This window comes from Mesoplodon densirostris, chromosome 18 (assembly GCF_025265405.1).
Source record: "Mesoplodon densirostris isolate mMesDen1 chromosome 18, mMesDen1 primary haplotype, whole genome shotgun sequence".
NCBI classification, from domain to species: Eukaryota; Metazoa; Chordata; class Mammalia; order Artiodactyla; family Ziphiidae; genus Mesoplodon; species Mesoplodon densirostris.
The window spans coordinates 58,257,423-58,280,952 of NC_082678.1; the positions used below are offsets into that span (position 1 = coordinate 58,257,423).

Below are 23,530 nucleotides of genomic sequence, written 5' to 3' on the forward strand. Positions count from 1 at the left end.
TTAGTTGTGTGTGTGTGTGTGTGTGTGTGTGTGTGTGTGTGTGTGTGTGTGTGTGTGTGTGTGTGTGTGAAGGGAGCATGGGAGGGAGTGTGGTGGTGGAAACAGTTCTACTTTTATACTTAAAAGAAAAAATGCAAACTTTGACTACGTTCCATTGGAGGCCGAGACTAAGCTTAATTCATCTGACTTTAATGAAGACATATTTTAAGCAGCTGCACCCAAATCAAATGTCATATTTCCACCTTCTGAGTCGGAGGTTTCTCAAAACTACAAAGTTGGTAGTAATTATAAACTAATTGGGGAGCTCTAGGCAAAAGTCTGATTGTCAAAAAACTTATGTTAAAAACTTATATATGTGAAATAAGAGGCCATGAATTGATAGTCATTAAAGTTGGTGATGAGTATGTAGGGTTCATTATGCCATTTTCTCTGCTTATATATTTAAAAAATTTTTCATAATAGAAAACAAATAAATCAGTTTAAATAAAATGCTTAGCACTCAATGTAAAGAATAAAAAAGTGCTAACCAGTATGAGCTAAAGCATTAAATCACCAATTACAGCATTTTTATTTATACTTTCAGAGAGATCTTAAGATAAAGAAAGGCTGCACAGAGAATTTGGGCGCCTCTAATTTGTTTACTACGCATTAGGGCTCGAAGATTCATTCTGTTATATTCATTTATAGTCAAATGGCCCTTACTTAAATAGAATTATTTCAAGAAGGTGGGATTTCCTCACTTAAAAGCTCAGCCAAAAGCCTTCAGAATCTTGGGAACAAATGTGATCAAGGGACTTTTTCGGTTTGCCTATTTTAACCAAGCACCCACAAGCCAAGTCAATTTTGTTTTCAGGGTTTCACTTGTTTATTCAGCAAACATTTCCTGAACAACTGCTACATCCCAGGCAGTGATAAAAAGCTGAATAACCTGGGTTCCCACTCTTGAGAAGCTTATGATCTTAAAGGGGAATGTAAAAACACAGATCAAATGTAAAGTAGGCATGAAACCTTGAAAACCAAGGCCACTTTTAAATGTTGCTGTACTTGATGTGGGAAAGGGAGTCGTGCTTGCTTTCTGTGGCTCCCAGGTCACGGCTGGGAGGACTGTGAGGTTTGAGATGAGCAGAGAACCCTCTTTGAGCTGATTCCTAGATTGGGACGGTGTTGTTTCCATCTGCATTTTGAAGTCTGGAAGGAGTTCACACCTTTAAAATATGGTTCATATTGGCCAGGCAAAAACAAAAACAATAACACCACCACCAACAAAAACAGTTTATTTTGTAGTGCTTGTCATCCAAAAGCTGACAAGTCACAGCTTTGGATTCTGACCAACAGCTTGGAGTTGTCACCTCCCCAGGCTCCTGACACAGTGAATTGCGGCTCTTCGTTGACGGCAGTTTGTGCTTCGCGTATGCCTTCGTATATTTAGGATGGTTGCCCAGTTTTAAAGTAGCAGCTCAGAAAATAGCTGGAAATGGACGTGAGTCCAGGCTCGGTGGAGTTGGGGGTGGTGGTGCTTGTGTGAGCCATGCGAGTGCCAGTGCCATCACAGGTCCGCGGTGGAGCCGTTTACACAGGGCTCCACTGTGGCCAGAGAAGAAAAGGCACGTAGGGCGAGGAGGAAGAGGGAGGGAGGAGTGCAGCTAGTGATCCGGGAACAGTTGCTCAGACCAGCATTTAGTGTTTTATTAGGAGAGAACAACTCTATAAAAGGAACAAGAGGTCCAATGATTACAGAGTGGGGCGACAGGAGGCAGCTGCCAGCATGACTTTGAAAACCCTTTCAGATCCTAAAAGAGTTGCCACATATAATGTGCTGCAGCTGCTGGGATCATTTAGGAGAAATGCAGAACTTGGCACCCACTGACCCCTCCGGGAGAAAGGATTCGAGGATCACCCCAATGTTTTCTTTAGATGAGCTCCAATCCCACCTACCCCGACCTGCCTTCTTTGCCGCTGAACCTTCTCACAGCAGTTCTTGTATTTCCCTTTGTTTTTTTTTTTTTTTTCAGGTAGGTTTGCAGAGAATTAAAAGAAAAAGACAGTTCCCTAGTTTGAAAAGAGATGGGGGGTGGTGGGGCTGGTCCTGCATGCTTGGGGACTGGGTAGGTGAGGCCAGGGTGGGAGAAGACAGAGCGTCTCTTAGTCACGCGCCCAGTATTTGTCCTTGATGAATGAGTTACCATAGCCTCGCAAACTATCACTTACATGATGTCATGCAAGTAACAAAGTATGTGGATTTCATTTCTAAAAATCAGCCTCGGGATGTCTGTTTTTCATCAGTACATACAGAATATTTGCAAAGTTGAACCGTTGGTGATTAAAAATCTCCAATTAAATCATATAAACTTTAGCAATAACCTATGAGTGTATACGCCAGGAAAAAAATCATTTATGGGGAGTTATTTTTGACAAATGCATTTTTTGATATATGTATAAGATTTTTTTATGTATAAGATTTTTGATAAAGATTTCTCAAAGTGTAAATGTCAATTATGGCTAAAATTTGGCAACCAGAAGAGTTTCTTTGAACTCATGTTTTGTGGGCAAGTTCAGGGATCACTAGTATGTTAGCAAAAAATATTACTGATGCAGTTTTGAAAGAGATGTGACCCTCACCTCATTGGGGACCCAATGGAGAGAAAATTAAGGGATGTGGAGGTAGCCAAAGTTTTAAAATGAGAAGGGATGTTAGAAATCCTTTAAGCTGAAAATCTCACTTACAGTTTGAGGAAATCCCCCTGCCCCTCCAATCTCGTAACTTTTCTTTCTTACCTTCCTCACCCCAATTTAAAAATCATTCCCTCTCTTCCTCTGAGATATGCATGTCTCTCAGATATGTTGAGATGGAGACAAGCAAATTAAGAACCACTAATTGAAGCTTCCTGACTTCTTTTTTTTTTTACTGAAGTATAGTTGATTTACAATGTTGTGTTAGTTTCCATTGTACAGCAACATGATTCAGTTATATACCTATATATATTCTTTTTCAGATTCTTTTCCATTATAGGTTATTACAAGATATTGAATATAGTTCCCTGTGCTATACAGTAGGATCTTGTTTATCTGTTTTATATAGTGTGTATCTGTTAACCATAAGTTTGTTTTCTGTGTCTGTGACTGACTCATATTTTGTTTAAATTTTATTTATTTATTTATTTTTGGCTGCGTTGGGTCTTCGTTACGGTGCGTGGACTTCTCACTGCAGTGGCTTCTCTTGTCGCAGAGCACGGGCTCTAGGCGCACGGGCTCTAGGCGCACGGGCTGTAGTAGCTGTAGCACGCAGGCTCAGTAGTTGAGGCACATGGCCTCAGTAGTTGTGGCTCGCGGGCTCTAGAGCGCAGGCTCAGTAGTTGTGACGCACAGGCTTAGTTGCTCTGCGGCATGTGGGATCTTCCCGGACCAGGGCTCAAACCTGTGTCCCCTGCATTGGCAGGCAGATTCTTAACCACTGTGCCACCACCAGGGAAGTCCCAGACTGACTCATTTTTAAGATCAGAAAACTAGGACTCAGAAAACTCCTCTAGATAAAAACAGAACAAGGTCTTCATATTCTGTCATAACTCAAATCGGGCATTTCTAAGACATCATCACAACCCTCATGCAGTTACCAGGTAACCGGGGATCCACAATGGTCAAGTAGGAAAGAGAAAAGACCATGTTGCTGGTGAGATGCTGTGAGGAACTACGTATGGTCATAAGCTCAAATTCCATTATGTGCAGCAGGATTCAAGAGAGCTACTGGAAGTCGCAACCCATTTTGCTAGAAAGTACATTGTGTTTGCAGTCCACGGAGTTGAGTGATAGATTACAGCATTTCATTCTTATATCTTCCAGTCACCAACATAAGTGGTTATTAAAAAAGAAAATAAATGTATAGAAGAGATGCCCAGCTACTATAGTTAAACTCATAAAAGAGTTACTCGTTACGTTTGAAAAGAGACTGGAATGGCCTAGCCTATGTTTTTATTCCGGGCCCCCAGCTGGATAGTAGCGCTGTCATGTCCCCACGCTCACTGGTCCTTTGCTTCTGTATTTGAGGGGCACAGAACTTCTCACCAGCCCAGGAAGAATCACCCATCCTGAGTATCTTTAAGTATCTGATTAAGCCATACAAGGAGCAAGCAGAGTTATGCTACCTACAGCATTGGATTTGGAATTCCTTTTGTTATTAAAAAATTCCACACTGGTAGTACGAGTTCAGGAAGCCTGAGGAGGGATAAGAAATAGAGAGCTTTTGTCTAGGGCTGTTTTAATGTACTCCTTCAGGTACTGGTGGGCAGAAATGCCTTAGTCTGAGAAATCCTCTTCCAGAATTTTATTTTATTTTATTTTATTTTATTTAGTTGTTTATTTTTGTCTGCATTGGGTCTTCCTTGCCGCACGCGGGCTTTCTTTAGTTGCGGCGAGCAGGGGCTACTCTTTGTTGTGGTGTGCGGGCCTCTCATTGTGGTGGCTTCTCTTGTTGCGGAGCACGGGCTCTAGGCGCGCGGGCTTCAGTAGTTGTGGCGCACGGGCCTAGTTGCTCTGCGGCACGTAGGCTCTTCCCGGACCAGGGCTCACACCCATGTCCCCTGCATTGACAGGCGGATTCTTAATCACTGTGCCACCAGAGAAGCCCCTCCAGAGTTTTAGAATGGAGACTGAAGGATACCCAGAGATGCAAAGAAATAGAGAAATCCAAAGTGATGAAATAAATGTATAGAAGAGATTTCAGGCCTAGGCGCAGTGGCAGAAATGCCTGATCCCGTTGGGTACTCTGCTGCTCCATCTCTCCTGTCCCTATATTTGTCAGATTTTTCAAGACAGTGTTGTTACTTAAACACAATCGGGCAGCGCCACTCCTTTCTGCCAGGCCCCATCCAGCCGCCGTCACTGGGATCTAGCCTGCATTTGATACAGCTGGGCCTGGGGATAAGCTCAGTCTTTCACAAACAGTTTCTCTTGAGACTTCTGGTTCATTTCTTACCCTTGAGGTCTTTGCCCCTAAGACAGTTCTCTCTGCTTCTATGGTGCTATGAGTAGGGCAGGTCAGTTAAGCGTTTAGCCCCCTCACTAATTTAGAAAACCAAGACCACTTCCACCCACATGACCAAAGCCTTTGATGACATCACTACTCAAGACTGTGGCTGACAGGAAGGTCTTGGTGTCACTTTATGGAGGAGACAAGCTGAGAAGCCCAGCTTCTAAATGACCCCTGCTGGGGGATGAAGTCTTCTTCGGGGAATGTGCTCCCGCTGAGACTTACCTCTAAACCTTTGGAGGGCACGCTCCCTAATAAGCTGCCTGAGATGGGCAGTGCAGACAAGGAACTCCCTTGAAATGAGTCACAACATCTGGAATGGTCGTGCCAGATTACCAGGCAGCCTAGCCAGCAACCCCTTTCTCCTCTCCTAAAACTGAATTCTCACGTGAAGTGGAGCAGGTGATGGCGGCAGGGAGGTGTTGGTGACGGAGACTTCTACCAGAGAGCAGCCTGGCTCCTGCGGGGAGCCAGGGGCTAGAGAACCTCTGTCTCCGAGGCAGCCGTGCCCAGCATTATCCCCAAGGCACGAGGGCAGACCGAGAGCGTCTTTCAGAAGAGTAGCTGCCTCTCTGTCTCTGAGGCCATGGGGGAGCTGCTTTTCTGTGAGTTTGCTTCCTCCAAGAGCCAAGGCAGTGGCTTCCAGGTGAAGGTTCTTGTGTCCAGTTCTTTCCGTGCTGATGGTAAAGCCCGCTTCTGCTGCCACTCGGGTCAAGACTAGTCCTACTGAGGTGTCTGTTGTTGCCTTGGAAATTTCCAAAGATCACTACAATTTTAAACATTAACAGTTGCTCAGACAGCTCCTGCACTGGCCCAAGGGGGTCATGGAAAGTTTCCCTTTCTTCTTTGAACATGAGTTTTGTTTTGCTGATGTTATTTAGTAAAATATTCCCCAAAATATTTCCTAGGGAAACAGAATCTAGATGTGTATCATCACCGTATCTGCCTCCACCACTCCCTCATCCCCCCAGTCAGATTATATAGCCTCGACCCAGAGGTCATTTGGATACTCCAAGTTCTTCGTGGTTACCTTGAGTTAGACTTAATGACAGTCTAATAGGACAATTGCTGGCAAAATCAGTGAAGGCAGATAACATGATCACTGTGATTCGATGGTTCCTAATGCTTCCTAGGCAGGCAGTTATGTTATTGTTCTGAGCGCCAGGTCTTCTGAAGAGAGACTGTTCCTTAGGATTCCATCTCACTTTGGAAAAGGCAATTCTGACAAAGGTTCCAGAAACAGGATGCTTCTGCCCCAGCCACGATAATGACATCACATTTAGCCAAAGTTCTTATTCCCCAGCCTGCATTCCCTTTGCAGTTATTACTGTGCTTCTACAGGAGAGAGGTGTGTTTACTAGAACATCTTCCTACCATTTGTTCAGTTTATTCATTTATTCAAACACATTTATTAAGCACTAACCAGGTGCCAGGGGAAGCTTTCTGGAGGAATGATTGCTTGAACCAAGTCTTGAAGAACAAGTTGGAATTAGCCGTGCAGCAGTGAAGAGGGACAAAGTCCATTGACAAGAGAGGCCAGAGCACAAGCTTCATTTAGTTCAGTAAGGCCAGGCTGTAGGGCATAAATGAGAGATGAGGTGGGAGATATAGAAGGCTGAATATGAGGAGTTTAGGTGTGTCACGGTAGAGAGGCTGTGAAGGCTTTGGGGAGCTCCCGTGGAATTTTAAGCAAGGCAGTATGATCAGATATGTGTTTCCGAAAAACCACTTTGACTATAGTGTGGAAAATGGATTCAAGTGGGGTGAGGCTGGATCCAGGAAGACCATCAAGTATAACTGTATTAATCTAAATGATAAGAGAGGAATGCCTGAAGTAAGGTAGCAGGAGTGGGATTAGAGAGGAGGTGCAAAACATGAGAGACAGTTAGAGGGCTTTATGAGGGTTAATGCCATATTGTGCCCAGGATGTAATCAAGAGGGAAGTGTCCAGGGTGACACTCAAGGTCTGGTTGGGCAACTGAGTAGAAAGCAATACCATTCATAGAGATTGAGTGTGGGGAGGGAGGAGAGGAGATATGTCTACTTTGTAACACTGGGTTTAAGGAACCTAAGAAACAGCCAAGAGAAATAGGGGCAAGTCATACTCCTTGACTTTCTCTTTCTCGGCTCAGACTGTCTCACTGCCCTTGGTGATTGGCTTGGGGCAGTGGGAGGGGGAGAGGGGGGCATGTAGAAGCTCTCAACATCCAAGAGAAGTTAGCATAAACCCTCCTGTTGAGATTATTTCCAAAATTTGACCAGATGTTTAAGCAAATTGACAAATGATTAAAGCGGCAGTCGGCAGAGACCTAGACCCCTGTAGGGATAGGCGAGGGAGCAAGGCTACAGAGAAAGCCACGCCCAGGTGTTCTTGCTAGAAAGATCGGTGTGATGTGGGTCCCCAGCGGTTGGTGGACAGAGAGAAAACAAGGCGACCTGAGTCTGATGGAGAGGGTAAAATAGGCGGTCTAGAAAACGTACAGATGTTTGCGTTCATTCTGAGAAACGTCTGCCCAATGGCTAGGCTTTCAAAAATGTTTTATTCTATCCATTGTTGGTAATACATTCCACTTTTCTCTATAGTCAAGTGTTTCAGCCCTCAAAAAGACTGTTTCTAAATAATCCAGAGAGAATAGTTTCAGAGAAGGACCATTGGTTCACGTTTTGCCATTGCCTGTGCGCTGGACCAGCAGCTGGAGACTGCCTCGGGTCCCCGTCTCCAGCTTCGTCAGCAGCCCACCGTAGAGCATCGAGCCCATCACTCACCCTCTCTGGACCTTAGCCTTTGCCTCCAGAAAGTTAAGTGTCGTATCCCAGCTTGTTTCTAGGGTCCCTTCCAGCATTAGCATTCTATATCTGTGTCCATTTCTGATTTGGAAAGGCCACACGTCTTGCTTAGAATGGCACATGCTTCTCACTCACCAAAGACACAGGCTTGGACATCAGCAAAATACTTCAGTAAATGGTAGTTCCCAGCACATTCTGTGCCTGGTGTGTAGCAAGGCTGGAAAATTGCCACAGAGACACTCACTGTAGTCCTTAACCCAGCAGGGGTGATTTAGAATGTCACGTTTAAAAATCCACTATCCATGCGTCCCTCTCCCTAAAAAAGTCAGCTTCCTAGCTGGCCTCATCTAGAGGCTGCATTCCTTATTGATCTTCAAATAAAAGCAAACTAAAATGAAAAGGAAGTTGAGCTGTAATATGTGGAAGCTCTCCCAAATGTCCTGATCTTTCTGTCCCTGTTAACACTGGCTCTTTTCAGCAACTTCGTTCTCCATGTGAGTTGATTCTCCAGCTCAAATCCTCCGCCCCGGGCTTCCCTGGTGGCGCAGTGGTTGAGAGTCCGCCTGCCGACGCAGGGGACACGGGTTCGTGCCCCGATCCCGGAAGATCCCACATGCCGCGGAGCGGCTGGGCCCGCGAGCCATGGCCGCGGAGCCTGTGTGTCCGGAGCCTGTGCTCCGCAACGGGAGAGGCCACAGCAGTGAGAGGCCCGCGTACAGCAAAAAAAAAAAAAAAAAAAAAATCCTCCGCCCCGAGAATAACGATGAAAAAGATCATTGATGACTATCCCACTGTCTTTCTAAACTACTTCCAAAAGGGAGTCAGAGCCAAGCCCCCACAGGGGATAGCACTCAGGCTTCTTCAATGTTTGTGTCTCAGGCTACATCCCTCCATCTTTCCACTCATCCATCTCACCCCTCATATGGGAATAGAGATCTCAGTGCCCTCAAATACGGGCTACCTTCCAGTTGAGAGTAGTCACATATAATTTTATTTATTTTTTTATTTGTTTATTTATTTTTTTTATTTTTTATTTTTTTTATTTATTTTTTTTTTTTTTCTTTTTGCAGTATGTGGGCCTCTCACTGTTGTGGCCTCTCCCGTTGCGGAGCACAGGCTCCGGACGCGCAGGCCCAGCGGCCACGGCTCACGGGACCAGCCGCACCACGGCATATGGGATCCTCCCAGACCGGGGCACGAACCCGTATCCCCTGCATCGGCAGGCGGACTCTCAACCACTGCGCCACCAGGGAGGCCCTATTTATTTTTATTTAAAAATTTTTTTGGCTACGTTGGGTCTTCGTTGCTGTGCGCAGGCTTTCTCTAGTTGTGGTGAGTAGGGGCTACTCTTTGTTGCGGTGCGCGGGCTTCTCACTGAGGTGGCTTCTCCTGTTGCGGAGCATGGGTTCTAGGTATGCAGGCTTCGGTAGTTGTGGCACGTGGGCTCAGTAGTTGTGGCTCATGGGCTCTAGAGTGCAGGCTCAGTAGTTGTGGCGCACGGGCTTAGTTGCTCCGTGGCATGTGGTATCTTCCCAGACTAGGGCTCGCACCTGTGTCCCCTGCATTGGCAGGTGGATTCTTAACCATTGCGCCACCAGGGAAGCCCAGTAGTCACATATAATTTAACACTCACATGGCAAAAGATGGGATTCTGATTAAACTTGAGTTAAATATTTGTATGAATTAATTAGGTCATAACAAATTCATGGCAATTTCATAGCATTCTTCAGAGGGTTTGGGCTTCTTTACCAAAAGAATCTTATTACTACCCGTGCCACTTTTGTAGGGCAGTTAACATCTATCAAAATGTTTATTTCACATTCAGATATCAGAGAGCCAGAGAGGTTTAATTACTTGCCTGTGGGCACATAGTGAGTGAGCGCTCAGGAAAGATGAGGAACGATCCAGGTGGTAATGAAACGGAAATGTTTGGACTCTGACAGAATAGTTCAGCAAAAGGATGTTAGTCCTGAAATGGGGAGCGTAGCTCAGCCTCCAAGTCCCAGTGCTCTCCCAGGAGAACTGTATTTTCTACTCTCCTGAATTCTATTATGACAGGTTTTTAAAAATGATTTAAAATTTATGTGTATGTATGTGCATGAAAATATGTAGCTGCTCACAGATACGTATATAGAAGATGAAAGAGAAAAATGGACAGCTTATAATTACAGATATTTTTGTTCATCTGGTATCCAGATGATCTCCCCTGATTCTGACAGTTTTGACAAATCAGTTTATTAAAATTGTAAATGTAACCCAGAGCTGTTTAGTACAGTACTAAGCAGAAGGTGCTTTCTACTCACATTATATTTTGCTGTTGCTTTATTAGAAGTAAATACAGCTTACACTTGAAGGACAAAACAGCCTGTCTTTTATGAGAAGTATGTAACTTGCCATGTGTATTCCCAGTTGGCTTCACTGTTCTGAGACTCTAAGGCTATTTTCCTAGAGCTTTGACCTTGATCAGGCACAGAGACTCCTTGTCCTCTTGTCCCCTTTTTTCCTTCAACTTCCCTGTCCCTTCAACCTCAAGTTTCTAAATCGAAAATTCTAGGGAATTCCCTAGTGGTCCAGTGGTTAGGACTCGGTGCTCTCACCGCCAGAGCCGGGGTTGGATCCCTGGTCCGGGAATTCCACAAGCCACGCTGCATGGCCAAAAAAAAGCTAAAGAGAACATTGCTCCCTAATATCCAGAAGGTATTGTTCAGGTGACATTTGAGGAAAGAAATCATCAGAAAGCAAGTTTCAATTTGAGGTGTATAAACCCATTGTGCTTAAGGAACAGATTTTCACTGTAAACTCTCCAGAAAAATTCATGGCAGCAAGAAGTGATGGCGTGGGGAGGCAAGATGGGAATAGTGAGTGCTTCTATTTTTTTTCTTATAAATTTATTTATTTTATTTTTGGTTGCATTGGGTCTTCGTTGCTGTGCGCGGGCCTTCTCTAGTTGTGGCGAGTGGGGGCTACTCTTTGTTGCAGTGCACGGGCTTCTCACTGCGGTGGCTTCTCTTGTTGTGGAGCACAGGCTCTAGGCACGTGGGCTTCAGTAGTTGTGGCACGCGGCCTCAGTAGTTGTGGCTCGCGGGCTCTAGAGCGCAGGCTCAGTAGTTGTGGCGCACGGGCTTAGTTGCTCCGCGGCATGTGGGATCTTCCCAGACCAGGGCTCGAACCCGTGTCCCCTGCATTGGCAGGTGGATTCTTAACCACTGCGCCACCAGGGAAGTCCGTGAGTGCTTCTTAAACTGAGAGAGAAGAAATGTACAGAAAGTGGAACTCACTTTATGCAGTCACTGAAAATCGGAAAAGAATTCCTTTTTTTCCTCATCATCTACCGTGGAAAGACCAGGGAGGTTTTATTTCATATCTGATTAGCTTCAAGTTGACAGTGTCTTCTACCACGCTGACTTTGTTCCTCCAGCTTTCCTCTTCCCCAGTACCTCTAGTCTGCCCAGCAGTCATTTGTCAACAAGCACATATATCTACGACAAGGCATCTAAATCTTTCTGCCATGGACTATTGGTAATTTAGTAAAGCCTGTGGACCCCTTCGCAGGATATTTTTCAATGCATAAAATGTATAGGAACATAATGATTAACATTTTATATGCCTACACATTTATGATATAGTAATACTTATGTTTTAGCATGCTAAATAACCAGAACTAATCGCTACTATAAAGTCATAATGTGTGTACACCAAGGATTAGCAAACTAGAGCCCACAGACTGTTTTTGTAAATAAAGTTTTATTGCAACACAGCTATGCTCATTCATTTACCTGTCATCTCTGCCTGCTTTCATGCTGCAATAGCAGAGTCAAACAGCTGCAGAGAGATCATATAGCCCTCAAAGTCTAAAATATTGGGCATCTGGTTCTTTACAGAAAAAGTTTCCCAATCCCTTGTGTAAATTGCAGTAATAGTAATGTGCAATAAAAATATGATTTCTGTTGACGACAGTCATAGGCGCTAACTACTGTTTGCTGCCTACATTCATAATTGATGCAAGTGCTAAATTTCAGTTAGAAGTTACTGAAAATATAGGTGGAACTTTTTTTCCATCCACCTCCACAGACCACCTGAATGTTATCCATGGATCCCTTGGGGACCTGTGGACCCCACGTTGGTAACCTCTGGATGGGATTAAAATTTAAAAGACCTTTCATCGGAAAGAAATCATTCTTTTGCAGTGTGAAAAATCTGCTCCCTTTCTACCCCCTGTCACAAATTTGTGTATTGTAATTTCATATTTTCATATAAGGGTTTTTTAAGGGATAAATGAAAAAGAAGCTAGATCATCCCTAGAATTAGGTGACTCAGTGCCACCTTGGACTCTTATTACCGTTCTGTAAAGACCCAGTGTCTTGCGGAGGAAAGGTTATTTCCGTCAGCTCATGCTAAGAAAAATGTGAGATCCGCTGCCCAGTCAGCTCATTACCCCTGCCCCATCCCACCCTGCCAGGAGAAAGAGCCAGAATCTTCCCCTCCCCCACTCCCATGCTTCTTCTGTCCTCTCTGGTGCATACCTTGGCTTTTCTCATCTTGTCTTTTAATGTCACATCAAGACCCGCCATGGGATCTGACTTTACCATTTATGTGGCTATGATGTCTTATTCTCCAGAGATAGCTTCAAGTATTCAGCAATCACTCATGTCCACTTAATGTGAAAATTGGTACCATCTAATAGAATCTTCAGCATGCTAACCACACCATTCCAATAATGAAATGCAAATTTTTCTGGGTTGTTTCTTTTTTTTTTTTTTTTAGTATGGTCATTTTTAGACTCTTGAGGAATGGAATATCCTCTTTATTGTGAATTGAAAACTAGAAATAAAGATACAGAGTTTCTTACACTTAATTTAATTTAATATTTTTAAATCAAAGTATAGTTGATTTACAATGTGCTAATTTCTGCTGTACAGCAAAGTGACTCAGTTATACACATGTACACATTCTTTTTTATATTCTTTTCCATTATGGTTTATCCCGGGAGATTGGATGTAGTTCCCTGTGCTGTACAGTAGGACCTTCTTGTTTACCCATTCTACATGTAATAGTTTCCATCTACTAACCCCAAGCTCCCAGTCCGTCCCTCTCCCTCCACCCACCCCCGCCGCCTTGGCAACCACAAGTCTGTTCTCTATGTCTGTTTCTGTTTTGTAGATAGGTTCATTTGTGCCATAAATTAGGTTCCACACATAAGTCTTACACTTATTTTAAATAATCTTTTTACCTAGAGTCATAAGCTGTCATATTCAGTCCTCACAACAGACCCAGAAAGTCCATGTTATTGTTATTCCCATTTTACTGTGAAGAAAACTAATATAGAGAGAGTTTAGGTTACACTAGTAAGTGACAGAATTCCAGAATTCTTGTATTTCTTTTTCCAACTTGGAGAGAAAAGACAACCTTACTTTATATGACCCTTCACTTTCAGGATCAGCTATGGCCCCTGGGTGTGTTTTTATCTAAGAGAATCCTGTAGTAGTTCAAACATTGTAGAGAAAGACAGTGACATGGAATAGTTCTGACTGTAGACTCGGGTCTAGGCTGTAGATCATTTCCCAAGTTTCTCATCTGTGCAGTCAGGGCTTTGAGAGAGACCATCTTTAAGGCCCCTTCCAGTGTCATCTAACCATCTGTGTTCTAGGATATTCAGTGCTAAGGATGTTGAGGAAGCCCAGCTTGTGATGAGTTCCCAGCCTGCTTTCTGCCTTTCAGGTGGGTCATTAGAGGCAAAGGCTGGTCCAGCAGTGGGACCTCGGAGATGGATTCGTAAGCACCGTAGCCACCGTCCTGTGTGCTGAACAGCTCTAGTGATACAGCAAAGCAGGGGATATTATTGATTTTTCAAATAGTGTTTGAATATCACCTTATTGAGACAAAATGAAAAGAATGTATGGGGACGCAGAGCCGCACACTGCTGCAGGAGGCCTAAAAATAAAAAAGGAAAAAAATAGTCCCCATGTATGAGAGTGGGGGAAAAAATGTAAACAAGCGCCTGTGTGTGGGCACACAGCAGCCGCCGGGAACTTCTGAGCTGCCAGAGAAACGTACAATGTGTGAGAAGGAACACATGGTCTTCACTGAGTGATCAGTGCCGTAGGTTTCTATAGAGTTTGAATTCTGATCTAGCCCTGGTCTGATTCAGCCCCAACTCTGCTTGGCTTCCAGGACAGTGATTTGAACTGACAGCCTTCCACCTGTTGTTAATTGGACTTTGGTGCTTTCTCCTCCTGCTGTCATTTCTCATTTCTGTCCTTGACTTCGTTTTAGGGGTATGGGGGCGATGGGGAGTGACCAGCCCTCAGGAAGAGGGCCCAGGTACGGGGTGGTGCTCCCTCTTTCCTCCGTCTATCTCAGGCTCTGCGTGGATTGAGGTGGAATCCGTGTTTCCCTATCCTGTTTTGTTCCGTCTGTATTGAGCATGTATCACAACGTGCTGTAGTTTCCTAACATTTCTGACTCCCTTCTGGATTGTAAGCTCCTGAGCAGTCGAGGTTGAAAAGTCATGTCTGTGATCCCAGCACCGAGTTCTGTGCCTGGCACTAAAAAGGTGTTCCGTAATACCTGTTGGCTGGCTGGATGAAGGGTGGGCATCGTTCTCCTAGCCTAACCCGTCCTACCCCTGCTCCACGCCCAACAGTACCGTTGTCATTATTTTCCAGCCGGGGCTGGTAGCCCCACCACCCATCATGTCAACAGAACTAGAAATACGGGGTCATCCTCACTGCTACCCCCTTCTCCACACAAATAAATCACCAATTCCTGCTCATTTTTTTTTCCCTAAAATTTCTCTAATTTGTCCTTTCTCCTTTTCATTCCTGTTACCACCGCCTGGTTATTTCCTCGGTATTATCATTGTCTGCTCTTCCTGCCTTCACTTTGGCTTCCATTTATCTGTCCTGTGACACTGCTGCTCTGACCTTGTCACTGTCCTGCCTGAGGTCTGTCTGAGACTCCCTGTTTGCCCACAGCGGCTCTTAGCATCGTCTGCAGAGCCTTTCCTTGCTCTGGCTTCTGCCTGCCTCTACATCCACGGCTCCGACCACTTCCTGCCTTGAATTTTCTGTTTCAGCGGCACCTGAATTCTTATGGTTCCCCATATGAGTCATACTGTTTGCTGCCTAGGATGCCTCTCTCACTTTTGCTTTTTCCATTCTCAGTCATACTGTGAAACTCAGGACATATATCACTTCCTCGTCTGATCCTGTCTCCCCGTGGAAGGAAGGGAGTGAGGGAGAGGGAGAGAGTGGGCATCTCCTCTGGGGCTTTTACAGAACTCTGTACATACACCTCAATGTCCGAGGCACGGGAAGTCACTTCCATAGGGTATTGAACTTCCAACATGCCTCTTCCAATTGCTTAATACCCTCAAATTCTCTCCATTTTCCTTCCCAATCCTTTTCTAAAGTTTTTATTCACGTTAGGATCAAAGTGACAGGTATGTGTGACCTTTCTTAGGAGGATGGCCATTTTTATAGAGCCCTACTCCTCTACAGATGGGATACTGGCCTTAGTGAATGAGGAGGCATCTCTTGGGGTTGCCAGATAATCCCAGGAAAATGACGAACCCGTTGAACTCTGACTCGGCTGCTCAGCTGGGTTAACACTTGCCTTTGCACTCACTATAGAGTGAGGAATGGAGAATGCAGTGGGGCGCCAGTCACACACCGTGAAGGGGGGCCGTGAGCCAAAAGAAGTGCTGAGCCCAACCAGAAAAAAGCCTGGCGTTCTAGAAACGGCATGGTCTCTGAAAGATCGACAAGCCTGGGCTCCAATCCGTTGTTTGCCACGTAACAGTGGAACGTTGAACAAGTTCCTTAAACCCTCGCCTCCTCTGTTGAACATGCATACACACTGAATTGCAATAAGGATTGAGTGAGTAAAACTATGTTACATGCTTCGAAGAGTCACAAGCACATAGTAGGTGATCAGTAATGAAGGCTGCCTTTGTTGTTACTTTCCCTGTCTCACTCCCGCCAGACAGAGGTTGTTGTGTAATGAGAATGCCATAGTCTCTGAGCTCTATGTGCGTTTTCTCTTGTTTCACTTAACTTGGCCCTGAGGCTGAACTTCCAAGTCCATGTCAGTGGGTGGCTTTTGATTCAAACACCCTAGTATGCGTTTCCAGTTTTCAAACAGTTGGTGAGAGCATTATAAAGCCCCAAATCCTATACGTGGGAAAGCAGTGTGGTATAAGAAAGGAGGTACACTCGAGTCCTGGTCCTGGTTTCTCTTCTTGGGAGCTGTGTGATCTTGGACAGAACCCTTAGAGTCTCTGCCCCTGAGTTGTGAAGATCCCATGAGGTTAACGTGTACATGGAACTTTCTGTTGTTGGATGTGCTTTTTTAACGTCCTTGTGGACACTTTGGCACTGTAATTGTGGTTTGGTTATAACTATATAGGAGCCAGACTTCAGCCTTATATTTAGCTATTAGAGATGAGCAGGCTTTGCTTTGTCTTCAAATGAAAACAAAACTCACCTTGAGAAGTAGAACATAATCAGTATCACCAAGTATTAATTTTCAAAGATAATTCAAGAAGCTCTTTTCTTTAAAACATTTCTTGGAAAATAAGCCCATAGATCTTCACTTTTATTAATCGTTCCGTAATGGAACTTTGGATTTTTCCCCAGGCTTAAGTAGAATGGTTATTTCTAAGTCTGCTATTTCCTGGCGTCAGATCTTTCTAGGAACAGCTCTGGGTCTCTTGGCCAATTTGGCATCAGAGCTTCTGGGCCAGTTTCCTCAGCTTCTGTGATTTTCTCAAAGGTCTGACAGTGTTCGTCAGAGAGTCATTTCTGCTGAGTCCTTGTGGTTTTTCTTCCCCATAAGCCACAGAATTAGAAAAGGAGGGATGAAGCTAAGAGCCCAGCCTACTGTTGGGCTTGGGTTGGCACCTAATGTTGGTTCCCATCTGTCTGAAGAGTATACTCCAGTCTTCCTCAGCCACGTAATTCCTCTGGGACTATTCCCAGAAGGAAATTTTTCTGTCAGTTTGTAGTTTGCTCTTTGGAGGACAGTGAATACTACCTGTCATTTTCCCCATTTTTCCCTTACTGTCACTAGCATTTACTAGAGTTTGACTCAAGTTCTTTGAGAATAATCTCAGAAGAGCATCGAACCCACTCTTTCTTTTTCCCATTGCATTTCCCACACTGTAAGCATAATAAGCATGGAATTATCTTTCTTCAGCCTCTAGCCAACATGTGAGCAGCCCCTTTCATTTTTTTCCCAGTTTTATTGCAATATAATTGACACATGACACTGTATAAGTTTAAGGTGTACAACATAAAGATTTGATACACGTTAACATCCATCACCTCACATAGTTACAATTTTTTTTCTTGTATGAGAACTCTTAAGGTCTACTCTTCCATCAACTTTCAAATACACAATACAGCATTGTTAACTATAGTTGTCATGTTGTACATTACTGAGTGGCCCCTTTCAACTTTATTTTCTGTGTTTGGCATCTACCTGTGTAAAACGGCAATAATCCCAATCTTCCTCAATGGGATTTGCCGCCCCCCCCCCCCCGCCGCCGCAAATAGGATTCAGAACAAAAAGAACTAAATAAATCCCAGAAACTACACGGAAGGCTCAGCTAATGTTGAGTCCGAGTGCCCTACACTGAATTACTGTTTCCCACGTAAACAGTGTTCTAGAAGGAGTTACATTCCTGACGAAGAACGTAATGGCCAACTCATTGGGAAGTAACCAAATTAAAAGTGTTTAATTCTAACTTTTAACTAACTGCGGGGAACACCTTTTTTAGGCACTTCCATATGACCTGTGCGAAATTAACAGCAAAACATCCGATACAGAGTTACAAATGTAACACAGTTTTATGAGCATCTTCAAATGATGTACCTTTATACTGTTGAGACTTAAATTTTCCAAACACTAATTAAGTGGGGCAGATAAATACCTCTTTCATCCAATTACCTTCTGTTTTATCTAGTTAGCTGCGTGTGGGCCTCCTGAAAAGGGACCTGGGAATGAGGGTCAGAAAGTAGACAGACCAGCGGCGGAGGGGGTACAAGTGACCAAGCCCTGTGAACGTGGCTGAGTGTGTGGGGACTCCCGGTGTTGTCGTCTATGCCATTTGGCAAACATTTCTCCTCAAGCGCTCAGCTAGTTTATAACATTTCCTTTTACAGCCCATCACGATGATAGTAACCAACCCCAGAAAAACATCAAGCCGTTAGAAACCATCGTGTTGGAAGATGAATGTGACCTCAGAGACCTCCATTCTATCCACCACCCCCGTCCCATCCCACCCCCTTCAGTGTTCAGTGAATTTCTTTAGCCAAAGTGGTTGCCATGGTTCTTGGGTCAAAAGGAGGATATTTGGAGAGATTTTTCTAAACACACACATATAAATGTTGAGAAATAGGACTCTAAAAAGTAGGAGTTATACACAGACCCCAGTCCCTCTCCGTGAGTAAGACAAAAGGCAGCACGATCTATAAATACGGTAAAGTGCCTTCAAATGCTGACTATTCGGGGTGGGGGGGAGGGAGAGAGGGAGGGAGCAGCTCTGTGTGACACAACGCATGCATGCCATCTGCTCCCTCAAACACAGCCTCATAAGACATTTTCCATTTTTGAACAAGGAAACAACAATTACGTTTTAAGTTGCATTGGTTAAGGACAGAAAAATATAACTTGGCACGAGTTCCCATGCTGGCCTTTTGGAACGGGTTGGTCTGTAACACCATACTGAGTCTGTTTTCTATCAGTGATTCCTAGCCAGCTTATTAAACAGATTTATACAATGAAAGAATCTAATAACAGAAACATTCACCTCCTTTATTACTTGGCATTATTTATGGTTTAAGTTTTTTCAGCTACTTTTTTATGCACCGGAATCTGGCAACATTGTACTTATAAAGTTTATGTACCAAAGTATGAGTAGGTTGGGGGAGTTATTATATGTGTCCCCTCCATCCGGCCACGTGGACTCCTGCAGCAGAGATGCTGAGGACCTATCTGGCCCGTCCTCTGAGTGTTTTAAGCATGGAATCCTGTTTCCTTTTGGATTCCATGATGCTTTTGCCCCAGGCAAGGGTTAATTTTTTTCTCCTACAAGGAGTAATGTTCCTTTTAGCCCTGGGTTTAGTAATAGGGGGGAAAAAAAAAGAACCTTAGCCTGTGTGAGAATGTTTATAGGGGAATTAGATAATTCTCCACCGATTTGCAAACATCTCAAATTTTTCAAGATGGACGAGCTATCCAGAGCCTCCCTTTTCCTCCCCATTCATCCTCTGATAATGAGGGATTAGGGAGAGGTAATAGAAATTTTTTGAGGGAACTGGTGTGGGGAGAACCCGGGGGTACTACACTCTAGAGCATTACTCCCCAGATGGCCCTTTTGTAGGAGACATAGCAGGGAGCCACTTACAGGGGCATCAGTGGACCCAAAGTGGGTGTCAGATGGGCCGTGGCGTGGCCAGTGTGGCCCCGACCTCTCCCTGCCTCAATGACCCCTCTGCATCCCAGCTTCATCATAGCATGAAAGAAATTTTCATGTGTTTGTTCTCCCTGAGAAAGAACGAGTCCCATCTCAGATAGGCATCGCCTCCTCTCCCTGAGCTGCATCCTTCTTCCCAAGGAAAACCCATATGTGAGACACACTGAGCAACATCTGGAGCTGGAGAGGTGACCCAGGTGCTTTTGGATTGTGAAGTAGCTTCTGTGGGAAAGCGGTGGCCTGTTTATGGGTTCATGGGTTAAGGAGGAAGAACAGGATGACAAGAGGGAGACCAGGAGGCTCCCATGTATCTACATGCCCTTGTAAGAAGCAGCTCATGAGGTCAAATGGCAATTTGTAAAAGGAAGCCGTGAACACTGGCAAATGAGAATGTTGGTGGTTCAAGACGAAGGTATAAAATTAAAGGAAAGGCTTATGCTTAATGCAGTTTTCCCTATAAAAACCTACAGCATTTAGGCTACCACCTTGTGTTTCCTTAATAAGGAAGCCGAATCCCAGCCATGTGGTGGGAATTAGTCATTGCCGTCCATATGGTTCATACTAATAGATATAAGAATTCAGGGGTTTGGGCCTCCCTGGTGGCGCAGTGGTTAAGAGTCCGCCTGCCGATGCAGGGGATACGGGTTCGTGCCCCGGTCTGGGAGGATCCCATATGCCACGGAGCGGCTGGGCCCGTGAGCCATGGCCGCTGGGCCTGCGCATTCGGAGCCTGTGCTCCGCGACGGGAGAGGCCACAACAGTGAGAGGCCCGCATACCGCAAAAAAAAAAAAAAAAAAGAAGAATTCAGGGGTTAATGAACATGGTCCTGGTTCTCAGTTATCAGTGGGGATTGCCAGAGGTTTGCCGGGTGGATGGACCAAAAGAGATCACATTTCTTCCTTCTCCCAGCTTCCAGATTTCCAACCCTTCTTCCCTGTTACGCATATAAGTATATGGGCTCCCGTTTCTTTGACCCACTCACCCATCCCTGTTTTGACGGGCCTTTTGAATAATCAGAAATGAGACCATTGAAAGAACTCCCAAATCTCTCTCGTTGGCCCACATGTGAACCATCTCTCAGAAACCAGTATTTCCCCTGAGCCCAGGTACCGAGCCAAGCTATGAACAAAAAATTAGAGGTGTGAGAGACATGATGAGGATCCTGCCTCCAGGCCCTGCCCTCCGAGAGCTCCCCGTCTTGTTCTGTATAAACAGGTCATTCTTGTGGCAAATATTGTGAGAGAAAAAGGACTCCCAATCTGTTGACCTGTGTGTGTTTGGGGAGGCAGCTGGCAGGAAGGTCGAATGCAGAAGAGGGAAGGCTGTGTTCCAGATGGCTTCTGAGGACCTTCCAGGACGTTGGTGGCAGTTCATGGATTAGAACATGGGCTCTGGAGCAGTCTGCTCTGACTTCGGTTCCCAGCTCTACCTCTAACTAGCTGTGTCACCTTGGGCAAGTTACTTAACCTCTCTGTGCCTCATTTCTTCATCCATAAAATAGTATACCTACATCCGAGGGTTGTTGTGAGGACTCAGTGAGTTAATACGTGTAGAACACTTAAAATACTGCCTGCCCACCACACAGAAAATACTGCCTGACAGTAAATGCTGTATATAACTACTAGCTGTATTACTATTTTCACATATTTTATGTGAATATATATAAATGTGATATATGTATACCTATCCTTTTTTTCTTCTTTAAGCTCCTACTATACAGAGAGCCTAACTTGCTTTCCATATCAGCACATACAGATTTATCTTATGACATTGATTTAAAATTAACTTTCTTTGGGGAAATTTTATAACTAACCGCTCAGAGATTGGAGATTCTATGTGGTGGCACCTCTCTAAGATCGGATCTTCCTCTGGTTGATGGAATTACATTCTTCAGTGATCAAATTTGAGATCTCTATTCAAACTGTTTGTCTGTGAAAATTTTAGATATTTGTTTTTTAAAACCACATGAGGACACATTATCCACTATTTGAAGGAGTCACTGTATACTAATTCCTAGGCTGCTTGAAGAATTAGTAGGTAAATTGTTGCTTTTAAATCCCCCTGAAATATAGGGCAGAAGGGAACTTGGCATCCTGTATTGAAAAGATACATTTTTAAGTCAACTGTTAGGGCAAATAGGTCATTTCACATCTCAGCCTCCTGAGACTTGTACTTCTCCAAACTGATGTGGTTTCTGGCAGTTAGAAATGAAGCTGGAGGATTTTTTTTTTTTTTTTTTTTTGCGGTACGCGGGCCTCTCACTGTTGTGGCCTCTCCTTTGCGGAGCACAGTCTCCGGACACGCAGGCTCAGCGGCCATGGCTCATGGGCCCAGCCACTCCACCGCATGCGGGATCTTCCTGGACCGGGGCACGAACCCGTGTCCCCTGAATCGGCAGGCGGACTCTCAACCACTGCGCCACAGGGAAGCCCTGGAGGATCTTTTGATCTCTTGTTCCTTAAATGTGAGCCCTGGGTCGTCATTAAGAGGTTCTGGCCCTTGGGAGAGTTCTCCCTGATTTACCCCCTAGGAACAGTGGCTCCAAATCCCAGTCCAGGATCCTACATGTTACAGAATCTGTGGCATATCCATTAGACAGGTCTGTCCAAGGAAACAGAATGGAGCAAGGAGAACCGTGGTATCAGCCAGATGGGCTGGACCGTCTAGCGGATGCCAGTTCTCCCAGAAGGCAGATACCCTGTGTAATTCACATCTGGTACTGAAGAGGCTGGAGTGTTGCCACACCCCAAAATGGCACTGACCTTGGCCATGCTGTTGGGGTAATTGGACTTTCAAGATGAACTCCCTGAACAATCTCACCACTGTGGCTGGCACAAACAGGCTTTTCTTTAGCAGCAGACGTTCATGTCTTCTCACTCCAACTTTTTTTTCTTGAACAAACATATGTATTGTGGCCAATGCAAGGAAAATCCCACTCATCATTTTGTTCTGAGTTGTTTCTGTCCTGAAACAATAGTCTAGTGTACCCAGGGCCCTTGAAAATCTGGTTTCCATGCCTGTGTGAATCTCCTTGGAAGCCCCTAAGGCCAGGAAGCCATTGGTATTACCGAAGCCTTCCTACCGCCATCCGTGACATCAGTGGCTTTGCATCAGATTGGCTCCTTTTTCCATGGCCAGAGGGTGAACTTTAGCAAAAGATCCCCAAATCTACGGGCTTCTAAGTGCCTGTCTTTTCTCCCACAAGGGAAGGTGGCCTCTTCATTACTTCGATGAGCAAAACCAAGGACTTGTCTTCTTCTCTGAGCACCCACTTCACTCAGTAGAAGGAATATGTCTCCAGGCACTGCAGACTAGTGAATAAGCACTTTCCAAGCCCAGGTACTAGGTTAGGCACTTCTATCTTTAATCCTGTTGGGTTCCTCAAAATCCTGTGAGGTTTTTAATCACAGACTTTCTACGTACCAATCGAGAAACCTACTGTGTGTGAGGCATAGACTACGTAATGATGAACAAATCAGACAAGCCTTTGTGCTCGTGGAGGTTGCCACCGAGTCGACAGGAATCCTGTTATTTCCATATTGAGAGGAAACCAAGGTTCAGAGAATCGAGAGGTTCTCAGGGCCACACAGCTCTGAAGGCCAGAGCCCCAATTCCGATGCCTGTCTGACTCCACAGACTGTCCTCCTTGCAGTGTGCCACACTGCCTTCCTGCAGGAAGCGTAATCTGTGGTTCCACTTAAAATATGAGGAAACATCTGGAATATTAGTTTTCAACCACATTTCAGACGCAGAAAGTGGAGCCTAAGGAATAGCCCAGTTGGCTCCTTGCTGAGAGTGGGTAAGAGTAGAAAAGAATTGCTGATCTCCAGCGTTTTGTTACCGGAATAACCCCACAGGAGAGGCCCGGCTGAACTGGGATTTGTGTGGGCCGGACAGTGTAGGGGGTTCGCTTCCAGAGCTGCAGGACAGGAGCTGGGATTCTGGTCCAGCGCCGCATCCTCCCTCGAGTCCCGCCTGCCGAGGAGGTGCGGCCTCTGGAGGCGGCCTTTCCGGCTGGGGTAGAGCTCGGCGGGGCCGAGGCAGTTAACGATTAAACAAGAAGCAGCCTTTGGCAGCAGACCTCACGGTTTGGGTTCCAGGGTGCAGGATAAAAATATACAACTGGAAAGGCAAGCTCCCAATTAAGTGGAAGAGCTCGCGCAAGAGACGTTTCAGTCCAGTGTCGCCAGTGACCACACGCGCGCCCACTGTCTCCTCAGACGGCCCCGCGCTCCCCGCCCCA

The 23,530-nt window shown here is 45.0% G+C and overlaps 1 protein-coding gene across 7 annotated transcripts in view; it reads left to right on the forward strand.

Annotated features, from left to right (window-relative positions):
* The window catches only part of BCAS3 (BCAS3 microtubule associated cell migration factor), a 581,795-nt gene that overhangs the window by 489,056 nt on the left and 69,209 nt on the right, over positions 1–23,530 (forward strand). The gene's annotated exons all lie outside the window — the stretch shown is intronic.